A 23819-nucleotide genomic window follows, 5' to 3' on the forward strand; every position below is an offset into this window, starting at 1 on the left:
GGAGCGGGTTGAGCTTTCCTCCCCGCCCCGGCCAGGGCTACGGCAGCCAGAGACCTCCAGGACCAGCCACCACCATGCTGAGACCACTCTCCGCACACCTGAAGGTACTGGCAGAGGGACAAAGCCACGCGGGTTCCGGGGCCGAGACCTCCAAGCCTACTCGAATTGGAGTCGAGCATCTTCCACCCAGATCCTCCAAATTCCAGTAGGCGGGGGTCACACCCACCACCTGGCCCCCTGGCGCCGTGTAATCCCATCAGCGGCCAAGACTCAGAGACTATAAAATCCAGCTCCCGGAACCGCAGGGTCGCATTTGCGGCAGCGCGACATCTTATCAGGACATCTTTTTATGACATCTTATTATCTCATTCCTACTTTGGACAAACTTGCAGGCTGTCGAATGTAGCCTGCCCACAGGGCAGAGTCTGGCAAACTCCCCGTGGCCTACCAAATATGCCAAATACCAGTAACAATGATGGGTCTCATTCTCCTAAAGAGCCCTGAATATAATCTCAGGGCTAGGATGAAAGAGACGTTACTGGGGCCTGCTCGAGACAATCGACGATTAACAGGATGATGAAATGAAATGAAATGAAATCTCGGCCACTCCTGGTTCTTAGTCTCCCATTTCGTTGCTTTATGTTCCCCAGATGAATGTAATCTTTCTTTCTGTGTCTATCCCGCTCTTTCTGACTCATTTCACTTAACATGATACTTTCCATGTAGTACCACTTGTATGTGAATTTCATGATTTCATCTTTTCTACCAGCTACATAGTACTCCATTGTGTAAATGTACCAAAGTTTCTTTAACCAGTCATCTGTTCTCGGGCAGGCAGGTTTTTTCCAGATTCTGGCTATTGTAAAGAGTGCTGCAATGAACAAACAAGTGTAGATGTCAATTCGACTATACTTTTTGCCTCTGTGGGATATATTCCCAGGAGTGGTATTGCTGGGTCAAATGGGAGATCAAATTCTAATTTTTTGAGAATCGTCCATATTTTTCTCCAAAATGGTTGGACCAGTCGGCATTACCACCAGCAGTGAAGGAATGTCCCTTTCTCGTCATATCTACGAAAGCATCGGTTGCTTTTGTTCATTTGGAAGAGGACCAGTCTCTGTGGTGTGAAATGACATTTCATTGTTGTTTTGATCTTCATGTCTCTGATGATTAGTGATGTAGAACATTTTCTCATGTGCCTTTTAGGCATTCGGATTTCTTCTTTGCAAAAGTTTCTGTTCATTTCTTCGGCCCATTTTTTCTTGGGGTTAGTTTTTTTCTTCTTGAGGAGTTCATCTAGTACCTTGTATATCCTTGATATCAACCCTTTGTCCTATGTGCATTTAGTGAATATCCTTTCCCATTCTGTAGACTGTCTTTGTATTTTGGTCACTGTTTCTTTTAAGGTGCAGTTTAAGATAATCCCATTTGTGTATCTCTGTTTTCACTTGCTAAGCCAGTGGCGGGACATCTTTGAAGATACCATTAGCTTCAATATCATGAAAGGTTTTCACAACTTTGTCTTCAATGAACTTTATAGATTCCGGTGTGATGTTGAGGTTTTTAATCCATTTTGATCTTAATTTTTTGATGGTGTTAGGCAGAGATCTGAGCCCACATTTTTGCATGTAGCCGTCCAGTTTGGCCAGCACAATTTATTAAAGAGGCTTTCCCTGCTCCATTTCACTTTTCTTGCCCCCTCATCAAAGATTAGATGATCATATGCTTGCGAAGAGATGTCAGTATATTCAACTCTGTTCCATTGGTCTGAAGCTCTGCCTTTGTTTCAGTATCATGCTGTTTTAATTATGAATGCTTTGTAGTAGAGGTTGAAGTTGGGGGGAAGGTTGATTCCTCCCATTTTCTTTTTCCCAAGAATTGCTTAAGCTATTCGTAGGGGCTGGAGCGATAGCACAGCGGGTAGGGCGTTCGCCTTACAAGCGACCAACATGGCCGACCCGAGTTCGATTCCTCTGCCCCTCTCGGAGAGCCCAGCAAGCTACCGAGAGTATTCGATATGCCAGACACAGTAACAACAAAGTCTCCAATGGAGACGTTACTGGGCCTGCTCGAGCAAATCGACGATCAACGGGAGGGCCTTTACCTTACCTTATTGTTCCATATAAATTTCAGGAGTGTTTGATCCATTTCTTTGAATAATGTCGTGGGTACCCTGATAGGGATCGCATTGAATGTGTACAGTGCTTTGGGAAGTATTGCCATTTTGACAATGTTAATTGTCCCCATTCATGAGCAGGGTATATTTTTCCATTTCCTGGTGTCCTCTTTTATTTCCTGAAGTAGAGTTTTGTAGTTTTCTTTGTACAGGTCCTTTACTTCCTTAGTTAAGTTGATTCCCAGGTACTTGATTTTCTTGGGCACAATTGTGAATGGGATTGTTTTCGTCATGTCACTTTATTCTCTTTCACTATTTGCATATAGTAAAGCCATGGACTTTTGGGTATTGATTTTATAGCCTGCGAATTTACTATACAAGCCTATTGTTTCTAGGATTATCTTGGTAGAGGTTTTAAGTTTCTCTAAGTATAGTATCATATCATCTTCGAATAGTGAGAGTTTGATTTCTTCCTTTCCTACCTGGATGCCCTTAATATCTTTTTCTTGCCTAATTGCTATTGCAAGTAATTCCGGTACTATATTGAACCGCAGTGGAGAGTGTGCACATCCTTGTCCCTGATCTTAGAGGGAAGGCTCTCATTTTTCCCCCATTTAGGATGATGCTTGCTGTAGGCTTGTGGTAGATGGCTTTAACTATATTGAGGAAAGTTCCCTCTATCCCCATTTTGGCCAGGGTTTTCATCATAAACGGGTGCTGGATCTTGTCAAATGCTTTCTCTGCATCTATTGATATGATCATATGATTTATATCTTTTCTTTTATTGATATGATGGATTATGTTGATTGATTCCCGAATGTTGAACCATCCTTGCTTCCCCGGGATGAATCCCACTTGGTCATGGAGTATGATCTTTTTGATGAGTTCTTGAATTCTCTTTGCTATTATTTTGTTGAGAATCTCCGCATCCATGTTTATCAGGTATATCGGCCTCTAGTTTTTGTTTCTAGTGGTGTCTTTGTTTACTTTTGGTATTAGAGAGATATGGGCTTCATAGAAACTGAAGCTTGAGAAGAACTGCCAATTGGTCCTCTTTAAATGTTTGGAAAAATTCGCTAGTGAATCCGTCTGGACCTGGGCTTTAGTTGTTGGGAAGTCTTTTGATTACAGTTTCAATTTCCTTGATGTAAATATGTCTATTCAGGTACTCTATAACTTCTTGATTCAGCTTTGGGAGATGATAGGAATTTATACATTTCTCCTAAGTTCTCTTGTTCCGTTGCATACAGACTTTCAACGTAGTCTCTGATGATCTTTTGGATTTCTTTGTTTTCTCTTGCGATATCCCTGTTCTTATTTCTGATTCGATTTATTAGGGTTCTCTCTCGCTGTTTCATGTGATTGTTGCTAGTGGTTTATCTATCTTATTTATTTTCTAGAAGAACCAACTCTTGGTTACATTGATCTTTCGGGTTGTTTCTTTGTTTTCCATGTCGTTGATTTCTGCTCTAAGTTTTATGATCTCTTTCCTTCTTCCCAATTTGGGCTCTTTCTGTTGATCCTTTTCTAAGATCTTGAGCCGTGAAGTCAAGTCGTTTATATGCATCCTTTCTTCTGTCCTGAGATATGCTTGCAAAGCTATAAATTTTCCCCTTAAAATGGCTTTCGCTGCATCCCATAAGTTCGGGTAGCTCGTGTCTTCATTCTCATTTGTTTCCACGTATCTTATGATTTTGTCCTTGAATTCCTTCCTGATCCACTCGTTGTTCAGCATTGAGTTGTTTAATTTCCAGGTGTTTGATTTGGTTCTGCGTGTCTGTATGTTATTCACTTCTATTCTCAGTGCATCATGGTCTGAAAAGATTGTTGATACTATTTCTATCTTCCTGATTCTAATTAGAAATGTTTTGCGGCCTAGGACATGGTCTATTTTGGAAAATGTACTGTGCACACTGGAGAAGAATGTGTATTATTTCTTTCGGGGGTATAAAGCCCTGTATAGGTCTATAAGCCCTTCCTTTTCGATTTCTTCTTTCAAAGCCAATGTTTCCATGCTGGGTTTTGTTCTTGTTGATCTATCCAGAGGTGATAAGGCAATATTGAAATCTCCAGCTGCTATTGTGTTGCTAGCAATATCCTCCTTAAAATCTGTTAGCAGTTGTTTTAAATATTTAGCTGTTCCCTCATTATGTGCATATACATTTAAGATTGTGATTTCTTCCTGTTTTGCATATCCCTTGGTGAAGAGAAAATAGCCTTCGCTGTCCCTTCTAATCTTTTTCAACGCGAAATTAATTTTGTCGGATACTATTATGGCCACCCCAGCTTTTTTGAGGGAGCTCTTTGCTTTCAGGATTGTTTACCATCCTTTGAGTTTGAGTCTGTGTTTGCTCTGGCTGTTGAGATGAGTTTCTTGTAGGCAGCAGAATGTTGGGTTCTGTCTCTGAATCCATTTTGCCACTCTGTGTCTCTTAATTGGTGAATTTAGACCATTGACATTGAGAGAGATTATTGTTATGGGATTTTGTGTCATCTTTTTTTGTAAGGGTGTGTTGTGGTTGTAGGGTTTGTCTTGTCTTATAGTAGCCCCTTTAGTTCTTGTTTTAGGTTTGGTTTTGAGTCTATGAAGTTCCTGTGCTACTGTTTGTCAAGAAAATAGTTTACTGTTCCTTCAATTTTGAGTGAGACTTTAGCCTGATAGAGTATTCTTGGTTAAGCATTCATTTCAGTAAGTTTTTTCATTATATCTCGCCACTGCCTTCGGGCTTGGAGGGTTTCCTCTGATAGATCTGCTGTGAATCTAAGGGGTGCTCCTTTGTATGTGATTTCCTTCTTTGACCTTGCTTCCTGTATTCTTGTATCTCTATAGGCAGCATCAATCATTCTAATTATGATATGTCTTGGAATGTTTTTGTTAGGGTCTATTTTAGCTGGTACCCTTTGGGCTCCTTGAACCTGAATGGCTGAATTGTGGAGCTCTGGGAATTTTTCAGCAATGATTTGTTTCACCGTGTTTTTTTCATTGGGATTGTTTCCCTGAGCTTCTGGTAGTCCAATGATTCTAATGTTGTTCCTCTTGGAATCAACTGCTAGGACTCTGATTTTCTGCAGAGCTATTTTGTGGTCCCTTGCCACTGTTTGTTGTTGCCTGTTGGCTTGGTGCAGCTGATCTTCCAGCTCACTAATTCTCTCTTCAGCTGTGGTCATTCTATTGTTGAGGGAAGAGACTGAGTTTTTCATTTCATCTATGGAATCTTTTAATTGTCATGTTTCTGCTCTCATTTCTTCGCCTAATTTGTCGATTTTTTCTGTCATGTTACTGGATGGATGTCTGTCTGACTGTTTCATTGAGTTGATTGAACATCTTCATGACATTGTATCTGAATTCTATGTCAGAGAGGTCCCTTAGGTGAGCAGTATCGACAGAGTCTTCTGGTTTCTTTTTGTTGTCTTCCCCTTGTGGTGGGGATTTGCGTTGTTTCTTCATATTGCTGTGTAGGTTGGGGACTAGGTTCCTTGGGGACTAGGTTCTTTAGTATGGCTAAATTACCTGCGGTGGCTTGAGCATTGGACCGCTGAAAATTGGCCATGCCCACTTCTACAGAAGCCACGCCCACTTGTGAAGAAGCCAAGCCCCAACGGAAACCTGGGTTTGGGAGATCAGCACAGCAGTGAGGAGTGAAGAGGGGAAGGCAGATGCTCAGAACTGCTTTTCTCCAGGCATCTGGGAGGACACCTGGCGTCTTGCAGGGAGAGATCCAAGTCCGGGGATTCAAGTACCAGCGGATGAACTGACCTGGTTTGGGACGAGATCAGTACAGTGTAAGGAGTGAAGAGCGGAAGGTAGACTCTCAGAATTGCTTTTCTACAGGCGTCTGGGAGGACGCCTGGGGTCTTGCAAGGGAGAGATCCAAGTCGCGGGTTCAAGTACTGGCTGGTGGACTGACCTGGGTTTGGGAGGAGATCAGCGCAGTGTGATGTGTGAAGAGTGGTAGGCAGACACTCAGAACTGCTTTTCTCCAGGCATCTGGGAGGACGCCCGGGGTCTTGCCTAGAAGCTTTTTTTTTTTTTTTTTTACAAAAAGTTACCTTGAGATCTTAAAACAGATAAAAAATTTTTAAAAAATTAACATTTTCTCTTTTGTGAAATTAAAAGTATTATTTTGCAATTTTTTGCTCTAATGCTTAAAATAAAGATCAAGGAACCATGATTTACAAAGTCATTGATAATTGTTTTAGTCACATAATATTTCAACACAAATTCCCCCTCAGTGTAAACTTCTCTCCACCAATGTTGCCATACTCAATCCCTACCAACACCAAATACCTCTTACCTGCACCTGCACCTTGACAGGCACATTAAAAAACAAAAGTAATTTGTTAAAGTAATGTAAAATCAAATCTATTTTTCAAACACAAAGTCTTTCCTCCTGCCATGTCTAGATAAATAACTCTTAAATTAACTAGTTCCAAACATAATTAGTTCAAAACAAAATATACAAAATTACATTTTTATTTTCTCTTTATTGTAATTTTCTAATTCTAATTTTGTGAGAATTTAATACAGCACCATTTATTTATGTAGAACTAATTTTGCTAAATTATATATTCATTAAGGCTGCTTCAAAGATGTATACTTACTATAAGTCTGAAATTCTTTATTGTAGAATAGTGCAGTCTAATTTATATGCACTATGGAGTCTAAGACACACTTTATAAAAATGTTAGCATTAGATTTATGCTATTGTATTTGTGTTTGAGGTCCAAATTCACACATCTTCACAGTATATATTACTTTTATTTTTTTCTTTTTTATGGATCACATTGGTGGTGCTTATGGGGTCTTCCAGGACAACACCTGGTAATGTTCAGGGAATGAACATTCAGGGACAAAAACAGGTGTTCAAAATCAAATTGGTGTTGTGCATATACAACGCATGTATCTGAGATCCTGGATCATCTCTCAGACTCTTCATTGCTCTTTTATTTTTTATTGAATCAACGTGAGATACACAATTACAAGATTTTTGTCATACAATGTTCTATTCATTTTTGAGCCATACTCAGCAGTGCTCAGGACTTACTCCTCTCTGCTCAGAGATAACACATGGCAGTCCTGGAGGGACCATATATGGTGCTGGAGATTTTAACATACTGCAGCCATATCATAAGATGTTCTAAGGCAGGTGTCTTAACCCCTAGTACAATTTATTCAGTCTCATGCTAATTGCTTTTAAACAAAAAACAGAACTGATGACTTGTTGTCTACATTTTAATTTTGTACTGATAGGAAAGTTTGTATGTCATCTTCATTATAGCCCTATAATTTTACAATTTAGCAATAATATACAAAGAAAAATGGATGGGTTGGTTTGATTGTTCAGGTAGGGCACTTACTTTGCAAGTGGCCCACCTGGGTTTGATCACCAGCATCTCATACGGTCCCTAAGTACAGCCAGGAGTAACTCATGTACAGAGTCAGGAGTAACTCCCAAGTACTTCTCGGCATGGTCCAAAAACCAAAGGGCGGGGAGTGTTAAATATTCCTGTTAGGATTGAGCACAAACATGAAGTCCCAAAAATGACAAGCATTTGCATTTTGCAGTATTTACTTGAATTTTTAAAAAGGAGAATAAAAAATCTATGGATTGATAGTTCTCTTTTATTTAATAAATATACTGGTTATATTGTTGCATATACATCCCTTACATTGAATTTGAATTTATACTCATGAGCATGTATTCTTAGTTTTCCAGTCTTAGCATTTCTATAGTAATACCCCTGAAAACATGTGTATTAGTGAATGGTAGACATTCCCTAGCAATTAAAAACATTTTCTGACACTCGGTGAATGTGCATTGCATTCTTATTGCTTCGGAGACAAAACTGCAATTTTATCACAAAACAAAATGCTTGCCATAAGTTAAATATTAGATTTTTAGAGCAATACATTTAAATGATACTACACTTGATCTTAGCCAAAAGGCCGAGAAGCGACTATAAAATCCAGCTCCTGGACTATAAAATCCAGCTCCCGGACGAGACCAGTGCAGTCTCCTGCCCCTGCGCGTGGCTGTTCCTCGCCGGGGTCCCTTGGAGGGGAGCGGGTTGAGCTTTCCTCCCCGCCCCGACCAGGGCTCCGGTAGCTGAAGACCTCCAGGACCAGCCACCACCATGCTAAGACCACTCTCCGCACACATGAAGGTACTGGCAGAGGGACAAAGCCACGCGGGTTCCGGGGCCGAGATCTCCAAGCCTACTCAGATTGGAGTTGAGCATCCTCCACCCAGATCCTCCAAATTCCAGTAGGCGGGGGTCACACCCACCACCTGGCCCCCTGGCGCCGTGTAATCCCATCAACGGCCAAGACTCAGAGACTATAAAATCCAGCTCCCGGAACCGCAGGGCCGCATTTGCGGCAGCGCGACATCTTATCAGGACATCTTTTTATGACATCTTATTATCTCATTCCTACTTTGGACAAACTTGCAGGCTATCGAATGTAGCCTGCCCACAGGGCAGAGTCTGGCAAACTCCCCGTGGCGTACCAAATATGTCAAATACTAGTAACAATGATGGGTCTCATTCTCCTAAAGAGCCTTGAATATAATCTCAGGGCTAGGATGAAAGAGACGTTACTGGGGCCTGCTCGAGGCAATCGACATTTAAATGATATGTCTAAATGTCTAAATGTTTTTGCAATTAGACATTAGTTAAACATTTATTTAACACAGATTTACTAATGAATATAGGCTGGTACTGGTTTCTGATTGACACATGATTTGAACTCTGTCCTTTAACTCTATACCATACATGAAAAGTCAACACCATGAAGCATAAGGTACTACTAAAATAATCAAAGATGTTGTTGTTGATTGATATTATGTTTGTCCAAAGAAGATACCAACTTGAGCTAAAGTAATCAGAGAAGCCTTCTCAGAAGAGGTTGGACTTATACTCAGTCATGAAATTCCAAATATAAAGAAAAGTTTAGATAACAGAATGGAGTGAAGTTTATAGTGTCTCTCAAGAACAACAAGTTAAAGTTGTCTTAAAAGCTAGAATTAAAGTTTTCAGTATTCCTACTTGGAAAGAAGCATTAAGACCAGTAGTCATGGACCTTTGAGTTAATTTGGGTGCTACCATAATTTGAATAAGAATTGCTTCATTTGGCATAATATCAACATTCCAATATTATTTTTCTCAATTCAATAAAGTAATTTCATTATTTTCTACTAACATACATTGAGTAATTACCATGTGGCATGTTTTACAAATAAACAAAAATATTTCATCTGAGCGTGCATAATATGGTACATGTTATGTTTTTGTGCAAGCAATTCTGGTGTTTAGCAGGATCATCCACAGATGTTTTAGAGAATTAAAGAAAGAGAAAAATTCCACCCACTGAAAGTATGTCTAATTGTTCTTACCAAGACATTTGTGTGAATGATGCAAGTTGTGCAAACATATTACTTTTTAATTTGACATATTATATGAGAGTCTACAAAAAGACAAATACATACCAGTGAATTAAACAGATATAATTGGAAGTTATTAGTCATTTCAGTGGTTTCAATATGTCCATGCTTTGGGTCTTGGTTGGTACTGAGGTCCAAATTCAAGGTGTTAAAGGTGAAAGTGATCTTTCCCCCTCTTATGCTATGGGGCATGAACATATTAATATTTTCATAACTTTTAATTGAACTATGGAACTGTGATGTACAGTTATTTATAGTTGTATTTTAGGCTCTCAACGGAACCACCATCTCCGAATGCAACAGTTATATATACCTAGGTCGAGAAATCAACATGATGAATGACCTGGCACCTGAGTTGCGCAGGAGGAAGAGAGAGGCTTGGAATGCCTTCAAGAGCATTGAAGAAATAACTAAAAGGACAAAGAACCTCCAGCTACGAGCACATCTCTTTGATTCCACTATTCTTCCTGCATGCCTCAGAGACCTGGACCCTACGAAAACAGGATGAGAACGCTATTCGGGTCTCTCAAAAAGGAATCGAAAGAACTATGCTTGGAATATCACGATTCACTCAAATGAGAGATAGAATCCGGAGTTCTGATCTTCGTCAACGCTCAAGAATCAGGGACGCTGTCTCATTTGCCAAGACATCAAAAATCAGATGGACTGGACACGTAATGAGGTTTACAGACTGGACTAGAGCCATTACTGATTGGATTCCACGGGACATCAAAAGATCACGTGGACGCCCACCTATAAGATGGTCAGACTTCTTCGTCAAGACCCTAAATGATCGGTTTGAGGCTCTGCATGTTCCTAGAACGAACAGATACCATTGGGCTACGCTAGCATGCAACGGGATGAATGGAGACGTTACTGGCACCCGCTCGAGTAAATCGATGAATAACGGGAATTAAGTGATAAGTGAATATTTCAACAGCAATTCCACTACGAGTGAAAACTTCCCTCCATCGGTGCTTCTAGATTCCTTCTCCACCCCAACCACCAACCCATGCATAGCCTGTCAACTTGCCAGGCACATTACAAATTTCCAGTGGTTGCAGCTTAGATCTCATCCTTTCAGTGTTGCTAAATCTATGTTTTGGATATATGTCTAAAACACTGCCCCATATCGCTGGTAAAACTGAAGCCCTGATGCCTTCTTACCCATTACTTCCTATTCTATTTCCCCAACCCCAGATTTCTTTCCTTCTCTGTCCTCCTCTCTAAACACTGGAGTCAAGGGTGATCTAGACATCGTTCCTTCACTACAATCCATTTCTGATCCAGTATTCTATATGCCACATATACGTGAGATCATCCTGTTTGTCTTTCTTCTTCTGGCTTTATTCACTCAACATTATGCTTCCAGTTCTAAACAGGTTGCAGCTGCATAATACTTTATTGTGTGGAAACACCACATCTTTATAATGCATTCATCTGTCATTGGACGATGAGAATGATTCCATATCTTAGCTACTCTACTGAGTGATGCAATGAATACTAATGTGAATATATCCTTTGAGGGAGTCTTTTTATGTTCTGGATGTGCATGCCCAAGGGTGGAACTGCTGGGTCATATGTCAGTTCAGTTCTAAATTTACAGAGAATGCTCCACACTGTTTTCCACAGGGGTTGTAACAGACAGCATACTCAACAGCACTACAAGAGAGCTCCTTTTTCACCTCATTCCCACCAACTTAATTTGTTCTGCTGATACTCAGATTGTTATCACACATTTCTGATATGTATCATGATTTTAAATTTTTCTTCTTTTCCTTCATTTAATGCTTATTTTAAAAAATCAGACAATGTACTCTAAATTTTATTATGTGAGTTTGGAAGAATTTTTAGAAATAAGTACCTGGGCCTATGACCGCTACCTGGATCTTGCAGACCAAGGAAGCCTCTCTGAGCCTGTCTTGAACTCAGGGTATACACTCAAGGACCAAGATATCTGACACTTGATTCCTGCTCTAGTAGACAGAGACAAAAGTCCTGAAAAACCATCTCATTCAAATAAACACTCAAGCCTCATCAGTGAGGAACTCAAATCAATTCCCCATACAATGGGCATGTAATTAAAACAATCACTGGAAGAAAAATTGAAACAACATGAATATTAACTGATATAAGGTATTAAAGAATCTATTCATGTGGAATTGAAGGATTTAAAACTACATTAGCAAGCCACAGTAACAAAATTCAACACGCAGAGGACCATATTAGTGCTACTGAAGACAAAATACTAGCCTTCAGAAATAATGAAGTAAAAAGAGAAAAGTAAATGAATGGAAGAGAATGTAAGATTCTTGATAGATAATAGCAAGAGAAACAATCTTCGAATCATAAGACTACCAGAAGGAGAACAAAATGTAAAGGGGAAGAATAGTTTTGTGGAAGAAATAATAACTTAGAATTTTTCTGATATCTTAGGAGCTTGAACAGATTCAAGAGGCCCAATGAGTACAAAACAAAATAGACTCAAAAAGACCCCAAAGAATCCCAATTTGAATAGTAATCAAAATGGTTAAATCAAAAGACAGAGAGAAATTAAAGAAGCAAAACAGAAGAAAATCCTCAAATTTAAGGGAAATAAGAAAAGAATAGCAATAGACATTTCATATGACATTTTTCAAGCCAGAAAAGACATATTCCATTCATACCATATCCATATCAATATTTATTGATAAAAAAGTTCCAGTCTAGAATCCACTACCCTGCTAAGCTATCATTTAGTCTTGAAGGGGGGATAAGAAACTTCATACAAACAAAAGCTAGCACCATTTGTGACAACTAAACCAGTCCCTTAAGAATTACTGAAACACAGCCTATAAAATCTAGGCTTTTGGAAGAACAGCTGTATCACACATACACTAACACACATACATACACAGAAAAATGACAATGCAACTCTGTGAATAATCTCTCTGAATGTCAACGGACTACACTCCCCTATGAGAACACATATAGTAGCCGAATGGATCAGAAAAGAAAATCCATACATTTTCTACCTACAGGAAACACACCTAAATTCACAGAATAAATATTTAGAGTGAAAGGATGGAAAACAATCATACGAGACAATGCAATACAAAAAAAACCTGCTGGGGCAGCATAACTATATCAGACAAAATTATATTCAATATAAAGAAAGTAATTAGGCATTATTTTGAAAACTATCTTTGTCAAGGGAATACTGTAACAGGAAATATTATACTAAATATTTATGCACCAAATGAAGACTCAGCAAAGTTCATAAAGCTTAAGAGCTTAAACAAACACATTTCCCTACTAGAAAAATCAAGTAGACAAAAATTCAGTAAAGAGACAAGAGACCTAAACAAGGAGTTTAAAAGACTGGTATCATTGGAAATATATAGGGCTCTGAACTTCCCAAACACATTCTTCTCTAATGTATATGAGACATTCCCCAGGATAGATCACATATTTGGGCAAAACTCAAGCATACATAAATTTTAAAATATAGAAATTGTACAAACTACTTTTTTACACCACAATGTCCTGAAAGCAGAAATTAATCAGGTAAAGAATTTGGGGAGAAATTTTCACAGTTTGGATGATGAATAAACCACTGCTAAACAACAATTGGATCAAAGAGAAAATCAAGAATAAATAAAAAGATTCCTGAAACTAATGAAAATGAAGACACATTTTACCAGAATAGGTGGGATAGTATAAAAGATGTTTTAAGGGGGAAATTCACAGCAGCGCAGGCATACATCAACAATTAGAAGAAAACATCCAACCCCATAAAAAATGGGGCGAGGAAATGAACAGAAACTTTCTCAAAAAAGAAATGCAAATGGCAAAAAGGCACATGAGAAAATTCTTTACATCAGTAATCATCAGGAAGATGCAGATCAAAAGAACAATGAGCTATAATTTCACACCATAGAGACTGACCCACATCCAAAAGAACAAAAGCAACCGGTGTTGGAGTGGATGTGGTGAGAAAGGGACCCTCCTTCACTGCTGGTGGGAATGCCGACTTGTTCAGCCCTTTTGAAAAACAGTATGGACGATTCTCAAAAAATTAGAAATTGAGCTCCCATTTGACCCAGCAATACCACTCCTGGAAATATATTAGAGAGGCAAAAAAAGTATGGTCAAAGTGACATCTGCACTTATTTGTTCATTGCAGCACTGTTTACAATACCCAGAATCTGGAAAAAACCTGAGTGCCAGAGAAGAAATGACTGGTTAAAGAAACTTTGGTACATCTACACAATGGAGTACTACATAGATGTTAGAAAAGATGAAGTCATGAAACTTACATACATGTGGTACTACATGGAAACTATCATGCTAAGCGAAATGAGTGAGAAAGAGAGGGACAGACATAGAAAGATTGCATTCATCTGGAGAACATAAAGTAACAAAATAGGAGAATAACACCCAAGAATAGCTGAGATAAGTACCAGGAGTTTCACTCCATGGCTTGGAGACTAGCAACACATGCTAGGGGAAAAGGCAGCTCAGATAGAGATGGGAGCACCAAATAAAGGGTGTTGGAAGGATCCTCCCAGAATGGCAGATGCATGCTGAAAGTAGACTATAGACCAAAAATGATTGCCACTCAATGCCTCTTTTGCACGCCACAGCACCCAAAAGAAGAGAGAGAACAAAAGTGAATGCCCTGCCACAGAGGCAGGGGGGAATGGGGGGTGAGAGGGTACTGGGATCAGTGGTGGTGGAAAATGTCAGTGGTGGAGGGATAGGTACTCGATCATTGTATAATTTAAACCCAAGCACAAAACTTTGTAAGTCTACAGCTGTACCTCATGGTGTTTCACTAATAAAACTTTTTAAAAAATCACTTTCCTACAAAAAATAGAATTAAAAAAGTCTAAATCAACAACCAAAACACACATCTCAAAAATATGAGGAAAGAACAACGAACAAATCCAAAACATAGTAGAATGAGTGCAATAATAAAAAGTAGAGTAGAAATCAACAACATAGAAACAAAGAAAGCAATTCAAAGAATCAATGATACCAGGAGCTGGTTCTTTGAAAAAGTAAACAAGATAGATTAACCTTTAACTAGACTCATGAAGAAAAAAAAGAAAAAATACTGTTCAAATATATCAGATCAAAAATGAAAAGGGAGAAATTACAACGGATCCTAAATAAATTCAAAATAAAATTATAGGTTACTGTGAACAACTTTATGATTTCAGAATTTAGATTCTTGTATCCTTAGGTACTTAGAGTCATGTAATCTCCCAAACTTGAACGATGAAGATGTAGAAAGCTTAAAGATGCCAATTACACAAAAGGGCATTTAAAGAATAACTAATAATCTCCCCAGAAATGAAAGTCCCATTACAGATGGCTTCTGTGGTGAGTTCTATCAAAATTTTGGACAAGATTTACTCTTTACGCTCTTCTAATATATTGAAGACAAAGGAGTCCTTCCTAACACCTTCTATGAAGTTAACATCACACTAATAGCAAAAGCAGACTGAAATACTTTCAGAGAAGAAAATTTCAGAAAAATATCACTAATGAATATTGGTTCTAAAATCCTTAACAAATCTTAGCTAACCAAATACAACTACATACCAAAAATCTTACATCCTGATCAAATGGGATTTATCCCAATGATGCATAATGGATAAATGTACGCAAACAATTAACATAGTATGTCATATCAGTAAAAAATGATAAAAATCACATGACCATATCAATTAGTGCAGAGAAATTCTTTGACAATAACCAAAATTCATTCCTGATAAAAACTCTTAATAAAATATGGGTGAAAGAAACATTCCTCAAGATTGTAACAGATACCTAAAACAAGCAGACAGCACCCAATTATGATGAAAACTCTCAGGAAAATTGGCATCGAAGGAACTTTCCTCAATATAGTAAAAGCCATTCACCACAATCCCACAGGAAGTCTCATTCTCAATGGGGAAAAACTAAAAGCCTTCTCTCTAAGATCGGGCACAAAACAAGGTTGCCTGCTTTCGCCACTCCTATTCAATATATTTCTGGAAGTCCTGGCCATAGCAGTTAGGCAAGAAGAAGATATGAAGGTCATACAGATAGGAAAAGTATAGGTCAATCTCTCACTATTTGCAGACAATATGATATAATACTTAAAAAAAACCTAAAGACTCTACAGATAAGCTCCTAGAAACAATAGGTCAGTATTGTAAAGTGGCAGGCACAAAATCAACATCCAAAAGTCCAACATCCCAAAGGAATGGCTTTCTTATATAGAAATAACGAAAGAGAAGAAAGAGGCATTAAAAAAGCATCCCGTTAACAGTAGTACCTCAGAAAATCAAGTACCTTGGAATCAACCTAACCAAAGAGGTGAAGGCGCTATACAAGGAAAATTACAAAACACTACTTCAAGAAATAAAAGAAGACACTAGGAAATGTAGACACATCCCTTGCACATGGATAGGGAGGATTAACATGGCAATACTGCCCAAAGCACTATACAAATTTAATGTGGTTTCTATCAGGATACCAATGAAATTTTTCAAAGAAATAGACAAAACACTCCTGAAATATATATGGAAAAATAAACCACCAAGAAGAGCTAAAGCAATTCTTGGGATAAAGAAGATAGATGGCATCACCTTCCCCAACTTCAAACTATACTACAAAGCAGTAGTAATTAAAACAGGATGGTATTGGGCTAGAAACAGACCTGCTTACCATCAATGGAACAGATTTAAATATTCTGTCACATATTCCCAAAGATATGACCACTTAATCTTTGACAAAGGAGGAAGATATGTGAAGTGGAACAAGAAAAGCCTCTTCAATAAGTGGTCCTCGGAAAACTAGATAGCTACCTGTAAAAAATATGAACTCTGACCTCTATCTAATTTCAGGCATAAAAGTTAGATCAAAGTGGATTAAATACCTCAATATCAGACATGAATCCAGAAGGTACATAGAGGAAAATGTAGGCAGAACTCTCCACGACATTGAAGCCATAAATATCTTTAAGAATGAAACAGCACTGACCATGCAAGTGGAAGCAAACATAAAAAAATGGGATTACATCAAACTAAGAAGCTTCTGCACTTCAAAAGAAACAGTGATCAAAATACAGAAAGAGCCCACAGAATGGGAAAGAATATTTACCCCATATCTATCTGATAAGGGATTAATATCCAGGATATACAAAACACTAGTAGAATTGTAAATGAAAAAACCTCCAACCCTATCAAATAATGGGGAGAAGAAATAAATAGAAGTTTTCTCAGAAAAGAAATACAAATACACAAAATGCACAAGAAAAAATGTTCCTCATCTCTAGTCAACAGGGAGATGCAAATCAAAACAACAATGAGTTATTACCTGACACCACAGAGACTGGCACACATTCGAAAGAACAAAAGCAACCAATGCTGGCATGGATGTGGGGAGAAAGGAATGCTCTTTCACTGTTGGTGTGAATGCCCCTAGTACAGCCTTTCTGGAAAACAATATGGGCAGTCCTTCAAAAACTAGAAATTGAGCTTCCATATCCCCTTGCAATATCACTTCTGGGAATATTTCCCGAGGATGCAAAAAAGCACAGTCGAAAGATATCTGTACCTATATGTTCATTGCAGCACTGTTCACAATAGCCGAAATGTGGAAACAATCCAAGTGCTCTAGAACAGATTACTGGTTAATAAGAACTTTAGTACATCTAAATAATGGAATACTCTGCAGCTGTTTGGAGAGATGAAGTTATGAATTTTGATTATAAATGGATAGACATATAGAGTGTCATGCTAAGTGAAATGAGTCAGAAAGAGAGGGACAGACATAGAAGGACTGCACTCATTTGTGGAGTATAGAATAACATGAGTCTGACACCCAAGGACAGTATATAGACGGGCCAGGAGGATTTCTCCATAGCTGGAAGCCTGCCTCAGGAGCGGAGGGGAGAAAGCAGATGAAATAGAGAAGGGATCACTAAGAAAATAATGGCTGGAGGAATCGGTCAGGATGGGAGATATGTGCTGAAAGTAGATAATATACCAAACATGATAACCTCTCTGGTCGGGGCGGGGAGGGAAACACAACCCGCTCCCCTCCAAGGGGCCCCGGCGAGGACAGCCATGCGCGGGGGCAGGAGACTCTGCGCTGTTCTCTTCCGGGAGCTGGGTTTTATAGTCTCTGAGTCTTGGCCATTGATGGGATTACACAGCGCCAGGGGGCCAGTTGGTGGGTGTGACCCCTGCCTACTGGAATGTGGAGGATCTGGGTGGAGGATGCTCAGCCCTGATCCGAGCAGGCTTGGAGATCTCAGCCCCGGCACCCTCATGCCTTTGTTCCTCTGCCAGTACCTTCATGCGTGTGGAGAGGAGTCTCAGCATGGTGGTGGCTGGTTCTGGAGGTCTCCTGCCCCCGTGCCTGGCTGTCCTCGCCGGGGCCCCTTGGAGAGGAGCAGGTTGAGTTTCCTTCCCCACCCCAACCAGGGCTCCAGCAGCTGAAGACTTCCAGAACCAGCCACCACCATGCTGAGACCAGTCTCCACATGCATGAAGGTACTGGCAGAGGAACAAAGGCATGCAGGTCCCAGGACTGAGATCTCCAGCCTGCTCGGATCAGGGCTGAGCATCCTCCACCCAGATCCTCCAAATTCCAGTAGGCAGGGGTCACACCCACCAACTGGCCCCCTGGCGCCATGTAATCCCATCAACGGCCATGACTCAGAGACTATAAAATCCAGTTCCCAGAACCCAGTTCCCGGACATCTTATTATGACATCCTACTATCTCATTCCTACTTTGGACAAACTGGCAGGCTACCAAATGTAACCTGCCCACATGGCAGAGTCTGGCAAACTCCCCATGGCATACCCAATATGCCAAATACCAGTAACAATGATGGGTCTCATTCTCCTAACCTTGAAAGAGCCTTGAATATGGCACTTTTTAAAAACTCTCAGGGCTAGGACAAAAGGAGACATTACTGGGGCCTGCTCGAGGCAATTGACGAACAACAGGATGGTCGTGATCGTGATCGTGATAACCTCTCTGTATCTGCATTGAAAACCCTAATGCCCCAAAGTAGAGAGAGAGTATGGGGAATATTGTCTTCCATGGAGGCAGGGGGAGGTTGGGAAAAGGAGGTATACTGGGGATATTGGTGGTGGGGATATTGGTGGTGGGGAATGTGCACTGGTGGAGGGATGGGTGTTTGATCATTGTGTGATTGTAACCCAAACATGAAAGCTTGTAACTATCTCACGGTGATTCAATAAAATTAAAAAATAAATAATACCTAATTTTAAATGTTTCTGACATAATTCTGTAGGATAGCAAAAAGAAAAGGCTTTTCTTACCAGAAAGTACTAACCCTTTATTAACTCCGAAAAATAGCCATTTTTTATAAAGACTGATTTATCACTTATATCACTTATTGTCCCATTTATCATCGATTTGCTTGAGTGGGTGCCAGTTTTGTCTCCATTTTTACTCTGTCGTATGGTAGCATTGCTCAATGGCATACTCGGGGCTCTTTCAGGGTCAGAGGAATGAGACCCGTTATTGTTACTGCTTTTGGCACATCGAATGAGTCACAGATAGCTTGCCAAGTTCTGCCTTTTGGACGAGATACTCTCGGTAGCTGACCAGAGTCTCAGAGAGGGATAAACTGCATCTCTCTCTCTTCTGGGAGCTTTCTTTTATAGTCTCTGGATCTTGATGAGATTCATGGTTCCAGGGAAGTTTGTGGATGTAACTGCCAAGCTACTGGAAAATGAGGGATCTGATTGGAGTAGGTGCAGTCCCGATCCGAGCAGGCTTGGAGATCTCAGCACGGTCCCACATACCTAGGTTCTTCTGCTTATTTCCTCATGGGTGAGACTCATCCGAGCATTTGGAGAGTGGCCTTGAACATGGCTGTGGCTGATTTCTGGAGATTTTTGGCTGCCAGGGTTCTGCTTGGGGCCGGGAGGGAAACTCAACCCAACCCCTGGGTCCCCAGTGAACACAGCCTGGCGTGGGGCAGGAGGTTATGCAAAGACTGATTTCTACTTCTAAAAATAAACAGAAAAATGCAAATAAAGATTTATTTATACTTATGAAAATAAACAGAAAATATGCAAGGTTTGGTATTCAAATGATTTGCTCTCATTTTATGTTCCACTTTTAAATTTAGACTATGTCAAAAAATTCTCATTTACTCAAAGTTATGAGTGAAATAAATCCCTGATGATATAATGGTACTAAAAATAAAAGAGAGAATCTAGAGTTATAGTAGAAGAAGTCTGTCGATTGCCTTGTATGTGGCCTGCCCGGGTTCAATCACTGACATACCATATTGGTCCCCTGAGATGCCAGGAGTGATTCCTGAGTTTAGAGCTGGGAATAACCTCTGAGCATTGCCGGTTGTGCCCCTCAAGCCAAAAATAAATTAATTAAATAGAGTCAAAGAGAAACTGCTAATATTTTTTTAAATTGAATTACCAGGAGATACACAGTTACAGTAAAGTAAACTTTACTTTACCTTTACTTTACACAGCTACAAAACGTTCATGATCAGCTTTCAGACATATAATATTCCAAAAGCCATCCCTCCACCAGTGTATGTTTCCCACCACAACTGTACCCAGTATTTCTCCTGCAACCCTCACCCCACCCAACCACCTATGCCAGATTCTATGGCAGGCACTTTTTCTCTTAGTTTCTCTCTACTTTTGGGCAGTATGGTTTGCAGTACTGACTGAGAGGCCATCATATCTTGTCCTTAATCCACTTTAAGCACACATCTATCATCCAGAGCAATCCCTTCAAAAATTATTTTCATAGTAGTCTCTTTCTCTATCCCAACTGCCTTCTCCTTTAGCATTTGAGGAAGTCTTCCAACCATGGGCCAATCCCCCTTGTCCTTGTTTTGAATGTCCTTGGGTGTTAGTCTCATACTGTTATTTTGTATTCCTCAAATGAATTCAGTCATTTTATGCTTGTCTCTCTCCTTCTCACTAATTTCATTTAGCATTATTCATCTATAAGCAAATTTCATGACTTCATTTTTTCCTAATAGCTGCATAGTATTACATTTTGTCGATGTTCCATGGTTTCTTTAACCAATCATCTGTTCTCTGGCACTCTGGTTGTTTCTAGATTCTGACTTTGTGAATAGTGCTGCACTGAACAAAGTACAGATGTCATTTCTGATTTGTGTTTTTGTACTCCAGAAGTGGTATTGCTTGGTCAAATGGAAGCTCAATTTTTTTGAGGAAAGTCCATATTGTTTTTCAAAATGGTTGGACCAGTCGGCATTCCAATCAACAATTAATGAAAGTTCCTTTCTCCCCTCATCCTCACCAGCACTTATCATTCTTGTTATTTTTAATTTGTGCCTGTCTCTGTGGTGTTAGATGGTATCTCATTGTTACTTTGATTTGTATCACACAGTGATTAGCACTGTAGAGCATATTTCATGTTCCTTTTTGTTGAATTATAGTTCTAAGAATTTTAGGTTTAACTTTGATTTGTCCTTTCTCCTCCTACAGAGTGCTTAGGTTTATTGAGTTACACCCACTACAGTGCTCCTTAGCCACACCAAATTTCATTAGGGAACTCCCAATCCTGTGTTTATTTTTTAACATATCTTTTATGCTCATCTTTCCCTATTAATCACAAATATCTCTAAATCAAATACTGTAACCTTTAAACTCAAATCTTCTAACAGCTCTGGATTTAGTCAATGTTAATGAAATATTGCTTTTCTCTTTCCTTTATGTCCTTCGCATAGCTTATTTTAGTGCAATGTCCTTTTTGCATAGAAACAGGAAGATAGTTAATGCCTTGTCTTTGTATCATGAGCGTTAATTTACTCCTAATAATATTTAATCCTGGGCATTCATCATTTTACTTGACTTAAGATTCAGTTGCTCTTATTTCCTAACACACCCCAAAAGGGTGTCCTGCCGAGGGATTTAGATTAACCCAGGGCAAGCAGTTAGCTATCCTGGATTATATAAAGAACAGGTTAAACTCTGTAAGAGATATAAGTTAAGAACGCAGAACAAATTCTGACATGACCCCAAAAGAAGTAACTGAATAAAGACCCTGTTGGTTTTAGGAAAACTTATCTGACCTGAGGACTGTAGTCTGAGAGATAAAGCAAGATGTCCCCAGGGAGAGCCATGCTTTAACCTTAATATATATCTTATTGTGTTCATACAAAATTGCTAGAAAAATTATTAAGCAGTAATTGAATATGATTATTTAAATGGCTTTCTAGCAAAGGAAAGGACAAAGCAATATGTCCTTATATGGAATTCTTCCCTTGGTCAGATCTTCTAATAGGAATCTAGAGTGCAGGAGATGAGATTCTGACCTTGGGTGGATCTCCTAGAACAACTTCCCATGAAGGCAGGGTTTACATCTGTTCATTGTTTATGATAATGTTTAACCACACCTACTTGTAATTTCTACCCCTCAACTCTTCATAAGTTCTCTATAATTAATGCTGTGAGACTTAAATAGATGGACACTGATTACCAACCAGACTGTGAACCCCATTTCTTTGTACATTGTCAGTCAACTAGGAAGACAGTACTTGGCCTAAATATACGAGGGGATCCCCAGATCACGGTAGAATGGTGACTCAGAACAACAACACCTTTTCACTATTTGTATTACTTTTCTGAGAAAGTAACTTCTCCCCATTTTTTATGGGTTTGGAGGGATTTTTTCTTGTAAAGTTCTACTAGTGCTTTATGTATCTTGGATATTAATCCCTTACCTGATGATTATTGTTTCAATAATGTTAGCATTCTGTAGCTGTCTCTGTTTCTTGGTCACCATTTCTTTTCTTACCTCAAGTGCAAAATATTCTTAGTTTCATGAAGTCCATTTGTTTACCTTTGATTCCAGTTGCTTGGTCAGTGGTTTTTCATCTTTAAAAATGCCTTTCACTTCAATATCATGGAAGGTTTTGTTCACATTTTCCTCTACATGTGTTATGGATACAGGTATGATACTGAGTTTTTAAATGTATTTTTATCTAACTTTTGTACCTGGTGTTAGAGGTCTGAGTTATTTTTCTGTGTGTGAGTAGCTCTCCAGTTTCCCCAGCATCACTTGTTGAAGAGGCTTTCCTTGCCCCACTTCATATTCCTTGCTATTTAATAAAGATTAAGTGGCTATATATTTGAAGTCTGTGTCAGGATATTCAACTCCATTTCATTGCTCTGCACGTCTGTCTTTATTCCAATACCATGCTTTTTAAATTATTACTCTTTTGTAGTAGACTTTGAAGTTTGGGAAGGTGATGTTTTCCATCTTCATTTTCCCAAGAATTGCTTTTACTATTCGTGGAGATTTATTTTTCCAAATTAAATTAATTTAATTAATTTGTGCCTGTCTGTTTATTTTGTCAGAGTGTTTTGTCTGTTTATTTAAAAAATATCATTGGCATCCTTATAGGGACAATAATGAATCCATATAATGCTTTGGGGTGCATTGTCATTTTAACAATGTCAATCCTCTCAAGCAGGAGATGCATCTCCATTTCCTTGTGTCCTCTATTATTAATGGAAGTAGTGTTTTTCAGTTTCCTCTATACAGGCCCTTCACTTTTTCAGTTAATCTGATTCTGTTGTACTTGATTTTCTGAGGCACAATTGTGACAGATTCTTCTTCATCAGGGTTTTTTTTCCTTCCCCTCTCATACTGTAATAATTCTTCTGCTGTTCCTCTTGACTTCATCCTGATGTTCTCTTGTCATGTGTTTGTTTATTTTGAGGCTCTTTTCCATCTTCTGCTGTAGTCTGAAGTTTCTCTGCTCCCATCTTGGAGCTCACTGATTCTTTTCTCAGCAGCTGATACTCTGAGGCTGAGGTCTTTCAATGAGTTTTTTCATTTCACCCACTAGGTTTTTCAGATCTCTCATTTCTTCTTCTAATTTTGCTTCTATTTCCCTCATCTGTTTTCATGTCCTCCTGCATTTTATTCTCCTCCTGTATTTTATTTCTGGTGCATTCCATTGATTCTTTGAGCTCCATATGCATCCTTATCCATAAAATATTCCATTTTAAATTCTTTATCAACGAGGTCATGTAGCTTGTTATTACTTACTATTACTAAATTATTATTACTAGCTTCTTCACTTACAAACCCTGGTGAGTTTCTGTGTTGTTTAATCTTGTGACTTTTGCAGTTTACGGTTATTTTCTTTGTGTTTTTTGGTGGTTAGGAGCCTCAGTTAGGATGTTTTTGTATGTGTATTATGAGTTATGGAATAGCAAAGAAATGCTTGGT

The 23819-nt window shown here is 39.0% G+C and overlaps 1 pseudogene; it reads right to left on the reverse strand.

Moving 5' to 3' along the window:
* Positions 1-7941: 7941 nt before the first annotated feature.
* On the reverse strand, positions 7942-8075 carry LOC130032677 (uncharacterized; annotated as a pseudogene).
* Between the last annotated feature and the right edge of the window lie 15744 nt (positions 8076-23819).

The sequence above is a fragment of the Sorex fumeus genome, unplaced genomic scaffold, assembly GCF_029834395.1.
Source record: "Sorex fumeus unplaced genomic scaffold, SorFum_2.1 ptg000050l, whole genome shotgun sequence".
In the NCBI taxonomy this organism is placed as follows: domain Eukaryota; kingdom Metazoa; phylum Chordata; class Mammalia; order Eulipotyphla; family Soricidae; genus Sorex; species Sorex fumeus.